Source organism: Puma concolor, chromosome D4, assembly GCF_028749965.1.
Source record: "Puma concolor isolate L17-30 chromosome D4, mPumCon1.1.hap2, whole genome shotgun sequence".
Lineage (NCBI taxonomy): Eukaryota > Metazoa > Chordata > Mammalia > Carnivora > Felidae > Puma > Puma concolor.
The window spans coordinates 5,455,209-5,470,322 of NC_141679.1; positions in this window are offsets into that span (position 1 = coordinate 5,455,209).

Below are 15,114 nucleotides of genomic sequence, written 5' to 3' on the forward strand. Positions count from 1 at the left end.
CTAAGCAGTCAGGACTTCCATCCCCCAAGATACTGTTGCAGAAAGCACACAGGAGGCTGGATTTTCACCCCCACCCAGCAGTAGCAAGGTGACCTCACAGGGTGCTGGTGGAGGAGGCCTGATGGTCAGGATTTTCCGTAGCTGCCTGTGATCACGAGGCCAACCCCCCTCCCAGTCATGTTGTTGGAAGCCACAGGGGGAGAATTCACAGAACACTACGACCTATCCCAGCCAGGGAGGTATCATAGAGGGCTCAGTGTTGAGTCAATCCTCCACCCCCGCCTAAAAGTAATGAGGACCCCGTTGTGGGGTGGGGGTTAACAGGGGCCAAATGGGGAATCTGCACTTCTTCACCCATCTGGCAGAACTAACCTGCCATTCCCCACTTCCTCTACTGACTAGTGTCAAAATAAAGTAGCTAAAACAGTAGGATGAAATATGATCCTAGTTCTTATAACACGATTCCCAACATGTTCAGGTTTCAGAAGAAAAGCATTCATCATGCTGAGAAGCAGGGGAGATCTCTGAATGCGGAAAGACTGATCGACAGATGTCAAGATCAAGGTGACAGAGACGTTAGAATTATCCAACAGAGACGTTAAGTCAGCTATGGTAAAAGAGCTTCAAGAAGCAATTATGAGCACCCTCAAAACAAAAGCAACAATAGTAAGTCTCTGCCCAGAAATAGATCGTATGGAGAACCAAATGAAACCCTTAGAAGTGAAAAATAGAACAACCAAAATACACTCAATGGGTGAGCACAATAACAGAGGGAAGAATGAGTGAATAAGATAGAAAATAGAAATTGGCTCATTTGAACCATAGAATGATAATAGTGTGGGAAAAAATGAGCAGAGCCTGGGGACCTGTGAGATTGGAACAAAGGCTCTAACGCGTGTGCAATCAGAGTTCGGGATGAGAGAAGGGTGTAGGACTGAGGAAGTGTTCAAAGGAATACCGGTCTCATGACAATATGGATGGGCCTTGAGGGTATTATGCCAAATAACACAGTAAGTCACACGGAGAGAGACAAGTGCCAGGTGATTTCATTTATATGTAGAATCTAAAAAAACAAAACGAATAAACAAACAAAAAGCAGAATCAGTCCTCTAAATGCAGAGGACAAATTGATGGTTGCCAGGGGAGAGGGAGTTGGGCGGGGCCGGGGGGGATGCAAAATAGGTAAAGGGCATCAAACATGCCTTGGGAGTATGTTCGTAAGTCAGAGTAGGTCTCTCACACCAACCTGATGGATTTTGCCAACAGGCAACTCCTGGGGTGGCTGGCCACTTAGGGTGGGGGCCAGTCACTTCAGTAAGACCAACTGCCTAATGAGCCAGGTGCTTATGGCCTAGACTTGGGGAATGAGCAGGAGCCAAAGGATGACGTCAGTCACTTGGGCAATGACTCAATCAATCGTGCCTATGTAATGAAGCCTCAGGAAACCCTCTGGATGCCAAACTTGAGTGAGTTTCTTATTGACGACATTCCACGTGGGTATCGCCACACGCCGACGCCAGGAGGGCGATGCATCCCTGAGGACCCAGAAGCTTCACCCCTGGAACCCTCCCTGTCCCAGGTCCCGCGCTATATGTTTCTTCCCTTGGCCATTTTTGACAAGAGCGCCCAAAGTTGGTTGGTTGGTCTGGTGGTTCTGATCTGTACCCTTTTGCTGTAATAAAACTGTCTGGAGAGCACTTCCTTGAGTTCTGTGAGTCATTCCAAGACAGTGAGCGAACCCGAAAGAGTCTGCAGGGACATTCAAGTTTGTAGCCAGCTGGCCTGAAGTGAAGATGACCTTGGAGATTTCCAAACTTGGGCTGGCGTGTCTGCAGTCTTGGGCACCTGGGGGAGTCTAGAGCACGGTGTCCTTAACCTCCGGGTTTGCTAACTCTGGGGAGGCTGAACGAGATCCCATCCTACGGACACCGCCTTTTGATTATCCATTTACCTGTTGACAAACATCCGGGTGCTTCCACTCTTTGGCTTTTGGGAGTAACGCTGTTGTGAACATTGGTGCGTTCACATGTGTTCAATCACCTTGGGTATACATCTAGGAGTGCAGTTGCGGGGTCAACTTTCTGATAAGGTGCCAAATAGTTGCCTGACCCAAGTTCATGAAGATTTACTCCTGTTTCCTTCTGGAATGACACCATTCTAGCTCTTGCATGGAAACGTGTGACCCACTTCCTATTAATGTTTGTGTGTGGTGTGAGGTAAGGCTCGACAACATCCTTCTGTGTGAGGCTGTTTGGTTTTCCCAGCACCACCTGTTGAGAAAACTATTCTTTCCCCATTAAGTGGTCTTGGCACTCTTGTCCAAAATCAATCGATATGTGGGCGGGTTCATTTCTGGACTCTCAGTTCTGTTCCCTTAGTCTTCGTGTCCATCCTTCCATCAGCGCAACATTGTCCTGGTCATTGTGCTTTTGTAGCTGGTCTCCGTATCAGGAAATAGGAGACCTTTACCTGTGCCCTTTCTTCCCCTGAGATTATTTCTTACATTCTGGGTGCTTTGCATTTTCATGCGAATTTTAGGATCATCCTTGTCTATGGGTGCACGAAAGGCTGCTGGGATTTCGATAGGGTGTGCAATGAACCTGGAGATCCATGTGAGAGATGGCCACCTTAACAGCATTGCCTTCCAATCCAGGAGCGAGGGATGTCTTGCCATACATTTCTTTTTCCACAAATTTCTCTTTCCAAATATTCTTTCCATAAAGAATATTTACACAGTCTTTAATTTTTTCAACAATATTTTGTAATTTGTAGTATACAAGTTTTGCCCTCCTTTAATTAAAATTATTCCTAGGTGCTTTATTCTGACTGATGCTACTTCATTATTTTTTTTTTAAGTTTATTTATTTATTTTGAGAGAGAGTGTGTGAGCAGGGGAGGAGCAAAGAGAGAGGGAGAGAGAGAATCCTAAGCAAGCTCTGTGACATTCGATCCCATGAACTGGGGGTTCGATCCTGTGAACTGTGAAATCATGACCTGAGCCTAAACCCAAGAGTTAGACACTCAACTGACTGAGCCACCGAGGCACTCCTCATTGATGCTATTTTAAAATTTTTTTAATGCTTATTTATTTTTGAGAGAGAGAGAGAGAGACAGAGTGTGAGCAAGGAAGGGGCAGAGAGAGGGAGACACAGAATCCGAAGCATGCTCCAGGCTCTGAGCTGTCAGCACAGAGCCCGACGCAGGGCTTGAACTCATAAACCACAAGATCATGACCTGAGCCAAAGTTGGATGCTTAACCAACTGAGGGACCCAGGCATCCCTCATGGATGCTATTTTAAATGTAATTGTTTTCTTAATTTCATTTTGGATCCTTTATTGGTAACGTACAGTATTGTGTTCAGTGCTTTTTATGCATTTATTGAGATTATTGTGTTTCTTGTTTTTTTGCAATATAGTGTATTGCATTAATGACATTCAATATTAAGCCAACCTTGTTGAAATTTTAACATGTTAAGCCAACTTCGCATCGTGCCACTGAGCGGGGGCTTGTGTGCGCACCAAGGGATGGGAGTGAAAACATTCCAAACCCCGTTATCTTTCCGAGGCTTTGTAGTTACTGCTGGAGAGATGGTTGTTGGTTTGTCCTGTGACTGGGTTAATTTCCAGAATTCAAAAATTGTCACTTTGAATTGTTTGGCTGGAGTTTCGTTGTTTTTTCTTGGGAGAGCAGTCTCCTACGATCCTCAACCTGCCATTTAAGAAACACACATTACAGTGTATTTGGGGGTAAGACAGGATTAATGACCCCCCTATGGTGTTTCCACAAGCTTCCCCGGGTTCTCTCAGTTCCTAACGTTCCGTGATCTCGACAGAAGTGCTCTGCCACTCACACTGAGCAGAGCGGCATTTTCCTAATTAATGGGAAAAATCCATTTCCTCTCTTAGATTGACTTTGGTCCTGCTTTTGGCACCGGCTATTTAATATCGGCTGGCATCTGATTCAGCACAAATTATATATTAGAGTCACTGAAGGTTTACTCTATCAACGATTCAGGTACTCTTCAAAGAAGATATTTGGAGGCGGGTGAGCCGACCCTGTGCAATAGAATTCATTATTTTATACCCTCAAGCACATAGCTTAATGATTTGTATTTAGAGGAAGTTCCGATCATGAGGCACTCTGCATAGAAACAGAAATAAGCGATTATAATTATTGCAGTCGGTCGAAGACGCAGATTCTTGCGGGCTCAGCAAAGTGTGGGCACAACATGCAGTGGAGTGTTGCTTTGGGTTCAAGACATCGCAATGGGTGTGGCTCTAAACACGAAAATTCTGTGCCTTCATATACACGTTGGCCCCGGAGAATGGCTTTAAAGACTGTAGGAAGCTGAAACATTCCTGAGACGTCCGATGTGGGTCCCGCAGGGCGTGATCTGGAGGGATTCCTGTGCTCACCAGGCGACTGAGAATCCGCACGACAGTAAAGCCACTAAAGCCACATGCGAGCCACCTGAAATGATGGCGCAGGTGGTGCAGCCGGGTGGACAGTAGCGTGGAGAAAGAACCAGAAAGCCGACCAAGAAGAAGCCCGAGAAAGTCCATTGGATATTTCCATCTTTATTCGTTCACTTGGTTCCGAATGCCTGGCATCTTTTTCTTACCATCAACCGTTCTGCGCTGGCGTCTGGAAACTTGATGCTGTTGGTGACTCTGCAAGCCCATGCCCCATGGAAAGAGAGAAGGCGCCACCCCCTACCAGAGCCAAGGAACCGCTAAGGTCTATCTGCATATTTCCCGACAGATCCTCAGAGAAGGAGAGGCAAAGCGGGGCAGGTACTTAGCAGTACAAAGCTGCCCATCCATGGTACAAAAATGGTTTTTTGGTCTTGGTTTTTGTCCCTTGTTTTCCAAAGTACACCAGTTGTGGAGTTTTTACGCCAAAGCTGCTCTACTCCCCCTCCCTCCAACTCAGTGTCTCGCAAATATCGTTAGGGAATTGACATTTGACATTTGTCTGTGAAATGCGGTTCCTAATAACCATTTTCCCTCGCAGATCAAATTGTGTCCATGCGGCCGTGACCCCAACCACAGTCAAATGAACGGTCGCTACCTTTCTAGACCTCCATATTAGCATTGACTTCGCCTTTTTTACATAATGGCTGTCGCATCTTCTGAACATAGGCTTGTGTAGTCAGTTTCCTGGTCACACGGTACCGCTCATTGAGAACAAAGCGTTTCTGTTGGAAGGCTTTCTGAAAATTTTCTAGTCATCGGTTGAATATATAATTTGTTTTCTTTTAAAAACACCGTAGGTATCTGGGCAAAGGCACGCTCTAATGTACCGCCCACAGTTCTTGGTTTTAACAGGGCAGAACGTTGAGAAACTCAGAACCGAAAAGAGTAAGCATAATTTTACCACTAGCTCTCCCCGACCTCCAACTCCTGGAATATATGTGTTAATTATTCTCACTTAAAAAAAAAAAAAAAAATCTTACACTCTGCCTTCTGAACGTAGGACCGAGGAGTTAGCCACAATCCCTTGGGGAATGAAAGGGTTCACTGGGAGGTCAACGTGAAGTGTGCCTGAGCGTGAACACTTCACACACCGTGGCCTGCAGAGTTCACATCTATGCTGTGCCGGCGTAACAGTCCGTGCCTGTGAATACCCTCGGCGCGGTCAAATCCAGTCTGGCATCTCTCTCTTTTTTCCAATGTTTATTTATTTATTTTGAGAGAGAGAGGGAGCAGGGAATGGGCAAAGAGAGAGGGAGAGAGAATCCCAAGACGCGGGGCTCGAACCCACCAACCGTGAGATCGTGCCCTGAGCCGAAACCCAAGATGCTCAACCAAAGGAGCCACCCAGGCGCCCCCAGGCTGTCGTCTCTTGCTCTGCGTGAGGATGTTACACGGGGAGGGGCCGCGTGGTGCCTTCCTGCAAGAAATTGCTACCTAACAGAATTAGAGTTTTTCTTCCATACCAGCGACCAGTCGTGCAGCAGGAGCTCTTCTGATGTGCCATCTGGAATTCTTCAAACATCTGCCGTCGAAAGGGACCCCAGGAGCTCCTGGCAGATTGTAGAGGGTCTCTGTGGAAGGCTTCACATTCTGCAGGCACCAACCCATCATCCTTAAAGCACGGAGGGCAGGCAGACAAGACCCTCTCAGAGACCAGCTGACTGCTGGTTTGGCCACCTTCTGATAGCTCAGCCAAGGGCTGCAGGGCGCGAAGCAGACAGAGGCCAGCAGGTTCCGCGTGGCATCACGATTGGCTTGACTCGGGAGCATTCCTGTGACGGGGGCTCCAGGGGGAAAACGTGTGCCTCAAAAAGGTGTGCCTCAGAACAGGATGCATTTGCTGCAAAGCGCGCCCTTCGGGGTCATCAGCCACCGACTCTCAAAATAGGAGCTACTTTACAACTCTGCAAATTGTAGGTGATGATCAGCAGGGCAGAATAATTCTTGCCTCTGGCCGTGCAAATGAACTCTACCCAGAGGGAGAGACCCTCCCGTGGGAAAAATCCTGTTTTGCCCTCAAGTGTGCCCGATGCTTGGTTATTTCATTTAATTCGTGAGTGAAGTAAGATCTTTAACACGTGTTTGTCGTATGCGTTTATGAGAGTCACGACTGTCCCCTTTCCGGAGACTTATGTTTAATAACTGCCAGGAGAGTTATGTTGCCAAGAGGGGCACGTGAGTCGTGCCTCACTTGGCCCTCCCCCCCTTCCCGAGAAGAACCATTGGTGATCGCTCGAGAACCATTCATGATCGAGACACCGCTGAGAAAATCCTAGAACACCGAGGTGAAGCTGTCCTGAAGCTGTCCGAGGTGAGGCGTGTCCTGTACCAAAGAGACCGAGACAGATTGCATCCGGGGGGGACAAGACCTCATTGCCCCTCTTCCAGGCCAGTGCAGCATCACATGGAGAGGTCTCCCTTGAACCTCTAGTACCATCAGGGGGAAAAGAGAACCCGGATGCCTTCCCTGGCACTGTGGGTCACTCCGTGGGAGCTCTTACACTGATATCACACCGCAGGGATTGCAGAGAAGTTTGTGGGGCTCAAGCCCCTGAGAATCTGACGGTGACGAGGAAGGAAGCTAACGAGTGAGCCTGATCAAATAATCCAGGCAACAGCAACAACTTACTTATAGTAACAATAATAAAATGTGATTCATTATTGTTTGTGACATCTGTTGTCCTAAATTATTTATTTTGATAAATTACACGGCCTAAATGCCGTGGATAAGCACCAAACTTCTGAGCCACTTTGCGTTATAGAGAAGTTTCTCTCCAAATTCATGAAGGTGGATCATCATTTCCGAGTTAGCCTTATCATTTCCATTCTAGACCAAAACCTAAAATCTGAGATTCATTTCTGCGTAACACAAAAGCTAGGTTAAATGAAATGCAAAATTGCATGCAGGTTCTGAAATTATGATTATATCTTTCTGAAGCCATATTTTTTTTGATGCAGTCAAGAAAATACACTTTTGGTGGATATGCCCACTCTTTATGCGGATATAACGAAACCTAAAGTACTTTTCTATGAGGCTTCCAAAAATCTTGGCGCTGATGAATTAATGAACAGATTATTTATAGTTTCTAGCTAGTGCCACTGTCTACTTATAAGAAAACAAAATGGCACCGTAAAAGTTGTGTCATGTAAGTCAGACAAAACAGTGTCTAAGCAACAGCATCAGATTTCGATGTACAGATATCGTGTACATTCCTACAGAACATGACTGTCCTCCTTAGCTATTGGACTGGGTCATGAGTTACGGAAGGCAGTCACTTGTCTTGTGTTAATTGCAGCTTGGCCTACTTTTTTACGAGTGGTTTGTATTCCAACATCTTAGATGCTTTCTCTACTCTTGGAGAGTGAGTGGTAAAGAACTGTAATTTCTGATTAAATTCCCAAATCTTAACTACTCTTGTAAATTATTTATAATATGCTTGTTGGATGCCATCTGGATTTACGAGATTTTAGGAACGCTCTTCAGGTTCTTGAACAATACTGTGGCTGGCCATCTGAAACCTGGGTGAAGACAACAGGGATGCCAAACCCTAAGAGACGATACGGCATCTGGACTCAGCAGGTCTAGAATAACTTGCTCACCGGATTCTGGTTGTCGCTCTAGACAGGCTGCTCCTTCTAAGGCCCCTTTGCTAAATCCCTTTCACCTGACTGCTGGCTCTCAGAGGCCCTCTGTGGCCCCGACCCCTATTGGCCTGGCTCGTACTTGGCCAAGTGATTGCCCGCTTATGAATAGGCACCAGAGTAAGGAGATAGGCAAGTTAAGGACTACTAATCAGTTTTGCTGTCGTGAGAAGCCACTCATAAACATCAGAGCTCACCGCCACAATTTTATTTTTATTTCTCACTCACTCTACTTGGCCGTGGCTGTGGGTCTCTTCTGCAACCCTTTTTCTTGTGTGTTTTCCCTCTGGCTCACCCATTCTTCTGCTTCCAGGACCCAGTGGTGCTCACATCCACCAGCCATGGTGCCAAAGATTTCAGGGCAGCCCTGCCTCTCTTTCGTTCACCTGTGTGCAGAGCCAGAAGACCCTCCGGTGTCGGCCACCCATTAAATAGGAGGCCGATGGAGACCAGCCCCTCCCCAATCCCATGACGACACTAATGTGCAGTCCTGAGGAAGGGGGACGAGGCGCGAGAATCTTGGGGTCCTCTGTAACTGCGCTGAGTCAACACTCAGTGATTCAGCTTCGCCCCGTGGACGCGTCCCATGATCTTCCCAGGGCTCCCTGCTGCAGTTGAAAGTTAGATGGCCGTTCCCTTCTCAATACTTTTCCTCTGTGACGCTGCTTTCCATGACAGCACTTAGCACCCAGATTCCCTCTTCTCTGGCCCTTCCTTTTCAGGACCCCTCCGGCCTTCTTTTTCCTCTGTCTTCTATCTTCAGCCTTCACAGACATTCTGAATGGCCAGATATACGGTGAATTTTCAGCCACTGTTTCTTTGCTGATAATCATGAAATCATCTCTCTTTCTCTCTGTCTCTCTCTCTCTCTCTATTTATCTGTCTATTTATCTATCTATCTGTCTATCCATCATCTCCCAAGACTTAGATCTCTTTCCTGAGCTTCAAAGTCACATCAATTATTCTTTCATTCGACAGGTATTTTTGAAACGATGACCACTAGACATGGTCCTGGGCATTTGGGGTAGATCTGGGAATAAAACAAAACCTCTCACCTCATAAAGCTTATATCCACTAAGGGGAATCATGTAAGCTTAAACAAACAAACAAACAAACAAAATGTCAGGTGGTTGTAAATGCTTTGGGGAAAACCTAAGCAGAATAAGGTAGGGGTTGTATGGATTACACTGGGGTAGGAAGCGAGGCTTGCTGTTTGACTTGGGGCCATCAGCAGAGATCTAATCTCTATAGAACATCATCCAATGGTGAGAAGGATCTTAAGAATTAGGACTGTCCTGGGGCGCCCGGGTGGCTCAGTCGGTTAAGTGTCCTACTTCAACCCAGGTCATAATCTCAAAGTTTGTGAGTTTGAGCCCCACATCGGGCTCTCTGCTGTCAGCGTGGAGCCCTCTTCGGATCCCCTGTCCCCCTATCTCTTTGTCCCTTCTCCCACTCTCTTTCTCTCAAAAATAAATAAACTTAAAAAAAATGTTAAAACAGTTAAAAAATAAATGAACAAAAAAAGAATTAGGATCGTCTTTACCTCTGTTAGGCAGTTCAGACTGCCAGATCTTGAGTATGGCCATTTTATAACAAGGTAAATAAAAACACAAAATGGCAAAAAAAAAAAAAAAAAAAAATCATTTTGTAATTAGTACAAACGATGGCTCTTTGGTTAAATATCGAGATACTTGGGGGATCATCACTTTATCACGGGACGGTGAGTGCATTAGACTAGCACTGATATGTCACCAAAGTTGAATAAACACAAGGACACCCGGAATATTGTCTAACGCTGCATTGAGCAAAGACCCTGTAATTATTTAACGAATGAGTTGCACCTATCACCCAGCCGGTCCCAAAGGCACGACTTTCTCCTTGTGCAGAAAAATGATATTTTTTTTATCCCGCACCAGGCTGCTGTGTGAGTCGGGCGAACAATAGGAAACAGATGGAATCCACCAGGGAGGGCTCTTCGAGGAGTGTTTACTTATTAAAGGGCCTAATTATAAAGTGTGGGCAGGTTTCAGGGAAGCCACAGAGGACAGTGCAGGGACCCAGGGCTGGCAGCCGCAGGCCTGTAACCACCCCCAGGTCGGAAGGCACATGGCAAGAAAGAGATTACCAGAATTTGGAAGGTAGAACGGGCCACCTTGAGAGCAACCGTGAGCTCTTGTCTTGGGACCTAGGCTGGGACACACTGAAAAGGAACCAGGAAAACAGACAGCCTGATTCCCCCCACCCCCACCGTCTCTATTCTCCCACCAGAGCTGGCCCCTGGCCAGAGGGCACAGGGACTCAATGCTGTCTTCCACACGGGTCAGCCTCAAGCAGAGGGCAGGGCACAAAAAAGTAGGAAAGGGACAAGGGATTCAGAGGTCACAGAACCCCTCGGGATGATTCAATGAGACAGACCTGCACAAGAGTCGTGGGATCCCTTGTTAATATCTAGGCTTCGGAAAAGTGTGAACTGGGAAATTTCTGTTTAGAAAAATACGAAATGGTATCTTCAAACATAGACCTAAGTTTACCTTGTTTACAGCCCAAGTAAAATCTAGCTTATGAAAAATCCACACACTCTGGGGCCATCGCTGAATAATCTGGTGGAAGATGGCAGAACAGACACAGATGTGTGTCTTCCCCTTCTGTGTGAACCTATTCCTATGACAGAAACACGGGTAGGGGGGCTTCCAAAGGAGCGATATCTCAGTTACAGAAGTGGAAGCAAAGCGGATCATTGCTATGCCCAGCCCCCATCAACAGAGTTTCCAGGCCAACTTCTACCTTGGGGAGAGAATTCTTGGGAAAACATTTTCCTTTGGCACAAGGCATCCAAGCCACCTCCCTTATCATCGCTCAGTGGCAACTCTGGGCTGGGGGACTTGGGGACCATTTCTCCCCACTACCCACATCGGTCCCTCGCCCCATCCCATTTCAATCTCGTGTTATGCCGGGCAAATGTAACCTCAAGCCCTCTCTTTTCAAAGTGATCTCTAATCCTTGCTTTTGAAAATAAATGTGCAACCAGGGATCATCAGAAATATGCAGGAAATATGTAAGAGAAATACCAAAATAAGGAAAGTAAAAAAAAAACCAGTCCCCTTAGGAAAAATCAATAATTCAGGCAACGGAAATAATTATTTTATTAAAAACTGTAATTAGCATCCTCCAGGTGACTCAAGAAAAGATTGCATATGTAAAATCTTCTCACCGAAAGAGATAATAAGAAAGTGAGAAAAAAATAAGGGAATTGAAATCACACTTGGGAGATATTATTAAACATGAATGCAATAGTTGAGCTTCAAGATAAAGTTGAATGAATTGCTCGGGTTCTCTCATGGTCAACAAAAACAAGAAAAAGTCCAGATCGGAAGATATGAGATCAATTTAGGCAGTGACAACGTTGAACTTTTCTAAGCCATGTACTCCTCGATACCAGTGCAGACTGAGGGATCCCCACGCTTCTTGTGTTCTGACAATCCTATCACCACAAAGCGCCAGCCTACCCTTACGTATCCACCTCTGAGAAGAATACGTGAAAAACAAAACAAAACGAGAACAAAAACATGTGTTGAAATAATCAAAGTTCTCAGAAAATTTCAAAACCACAAAGCTCCTTGAAGATTCGGTGGACCCCTGGAAGGGCAGCTTTAAAACCTAAGTGGTGGGGCGCCTGGGTGGCGCAGTCGGTTAAGCGTCCGACCTCAGCCAGGTCACGATCTCGCGGTCCGTGAGTTCGAGCCCCGCGTCGGGCTCTGGGCTGATGGCTCAGAGCCTGGAGCCTGTTTCCGATTCTGTGTCTCCCTCTCTCTCTGCCCCTCCCCCGTTCATGCTCTGTCTCTCTCTGTTCCAAAAATAAATAAACGTTGAAAAAAAAAAATTAAAAAAAAAAATAAAACCTAAGTGGATAACACACAGTAGAAAATGGGATTGAGAGGCTGGATGTTTTTGACGATGTGTTGAAGACACAATCATCTTTGTCGACAAGGGGAGAAAAAAATAACGATCAGAAGCCCCGGAGGAACAAAAGCTGAAGGAGAAAATTGTGGTCCAAACGTGGGGCAAAGGAAAACGAGGCTTGATTTTCAGTGGGTGGTGGGAAATGTGTAGACCTAACCTACCTTAGTGCTGGAAGGTGGTTTTCCCTCAGTGGCCCGGGGATCCCGATGTGGGGTCGACACAGATATATTTGATGAGGCTCTGTAGCAAAGAACGTTTACGTACAGTTTAAATGCTGATGAATTCGTTTGGATCAAAAGAAAAACTCACCTCATACTCATAAAATAGACTCAACTTTGGGTAAAAGCTAAGGCATAGCTGAGGAAGTTGGAAGTGTGGGGAGAGGGAGGCAGGGAAGGATCAAAAGGACACTGGGGTTCATTCTCTCATCTCACGTTCTGGGATTCCAGAGGACCGGAGATGAGAAGAACAGACTCAAGTTTATTACCAAAAGTTCCAAAAGTAAACAGCCCAAATGCGTGGTAAGGAACTTGGCCTCTCTTGAAGACAGGTCTGGCCTTTGTTCCCGGCTTCGTTCTACGCTCTAATCACTGACCGGGTGATGAGAGTGTTTGGCTCTTCAGCAATGGACGCTGGAAGCCACATCTGATGGTCTTTGCTGACAAGGTGATTCCGGGTGATGAGCCTGACCAGATGGGCTTGAGGCTTAGTTTGAATCAATGGGCAACGAATCAATCATGCCTAAGTACTGAGGCCTCAATAAAAGCTCTAGGCTGGGGCACCTGGATGGCTCAGTGAGTTGAGTGTCCAACTCTTGCTTTTGGCTCAGATCATGATCTGTTGTTGCCTTCTAACCCCATGTCGGGCTCTGCGCTGACAGTGTGGGGCCTGCTTGGGATTCTCCTTTTCTCTCTCTCTCTCTGCCCCTCCCCTGCTAGTGTGCTCTCTCTCTCTCTCAAAATAATAATAATAATAATAATAATAATAATTTCTGGCCTCAGAGTTCGAGAGACCTTCCCTGGTTGGTGACACTTATTGTGGCTGTGATGTGGTGATTCCATCCACAGCCCCATGGAAGCTTTAGGAATCATGGCATCATGGGAAGCTCGGCATTTGAACCGTCTCAGACTCTGCCCTGGGCATCTCTTCCTTGGATGATTTTAATTTGTATCTATTTACTACAAGAAAACTTTACCTTAAGTATAGTGCTTTCCTAAATTCTGTGAGTCATTCTAGTGGCTTATGAAGCCTGGAGGTGGTCATGGGGGCTTCCAAATTTGTAACCATCTGTCCTAAAGTGAGGGTGGTCCTGGGGACACCCAAGCTTCCTCTGGTGTCTAAAGTCTGAACGATTGTGCTCTTAACCTTGAGTTTGGTTAACTCCGGGTTAATTACTAAAAAGAAAGGTCTCAGAAATTAGGAGAGAAGACTCAAAATTTCCTAAAGAAAAAAAAATTAAGAAATCGTGAAAAGAATTCTTTAAAGCCGCATACGTAATCCCTCCAAGACCTAAGCGGAACGTAGTATAAAATGGTTTTAAAGGATGATTTAAAAAAGAAGAAAGGTAAGAGGGTAAACTCCCAGGTCTAGTGCATAAAATCAACACGTGTTCGAGATTTTCTTGAACTCATTATTAACGAGTCAAGTAGGCAGATGATGCAACTGGCTCAAAGGAGAATCAAAAAATAGACACGTTCATACGTCAGGAATTTTGAAATGAATTTGCTGATGGAGGCAGAACTGGCTTTGACACGGTAGGGAAGGGAAAAATAACCGTTTTTCCTCTACCTTTCTAGGTTCTTGACTGAGAACCGCCTCCTGCCCCCAAATAAAAGACCGAGGAAAACAAAAATAAGGAGAAAGACAAAAGCAGATGTTTCATGACACGTGTCCCTACCGTATGCATGAGAGAGACCCAGGAAAACTGAGCAAGTCCCCCAAATGGCCCAAGCCACCGCCTTAAACGCCATCTTTAGAGAAAGACACAAGAACAATTTTGGGTGGCAGGGAGGCCAGTTCCGAGAGGTTATCAGGCAAAGCACAGTAAATGAGGGTAAGGTTGTTACGTAGATTTTCGTCAGTCCCTTCTCCATCGATAAGAGTTTCTAGAGATTTGATCCCCCTCTTGCTAGTACGGAGAGGAGACAGGCTTACAAAAGATTTCCCTTATTAAATAGAAGAACCTTCTACCAAAAGATAACTTGTACTCAGTTTTCAGTGTCTGTGTTTCTCCTGTGCTCGCAGTTCCTTAAAACTAATCAGTTCAACGGAAACCTTATGCCACGGAGGGAGGGATGTTTTTGGGGTAATCCATTTTGCTCCCCTTTACCAGAATGAGGGAAGGGAGGGGGGGAAATCCTCGGATCCGAAAGAATTTATTTGCATGTGTATAGACGAGAATTACTCAGCATTGCTTCAGTCACCTAAAGCATTCATAGTTAAAAGGCTCAGAGCAAACAGAGTCAAGCCAGATAACCTGGAAGGGCGTGCTCTACATAAACAATGTGGAATTTTCCAGGGAAACACACATACCTGCAACAATGGGTACATCTGGCTAGAGGAACAGAGGGTAGGAACTTAAGAGCTTGGGGGACTTCGCTCATCACCACACGCTTATCAGTTCTATTTTATTTTTTATATGCCATTCTGAGAAGATTTGAGGTAAAAAGCTTTAATGCAAAAAATATGGTATAATGGAAACCTTATCTTAGTCTTTGCAGCTAAAAGGTTTGGTGTAGAAACAGCTCAACTTAATTCCTAGAAGTCCCCTGGCTTGTGTGTTTCGTATCTATTCCTGAGCAATTAAGACCAGAGATAACACCCTAAGCAAAACAATGGCATTTTAAAAAGATCTCTTTCTTGGGTCTCCTCGCTCGTCTTGGGTCTCCTGAGCATCTCTTTATCATCCCAAAGAATTGCCTTTGTGGACTTAGTACCGAAGTAATTAAACAACCCAGTTGATACAGAGGAAAACAAACATCTCCCAAAGCAGGTGACAACCTCACAGCTGAGCTCCAGAATTGTTGTTATAAACAG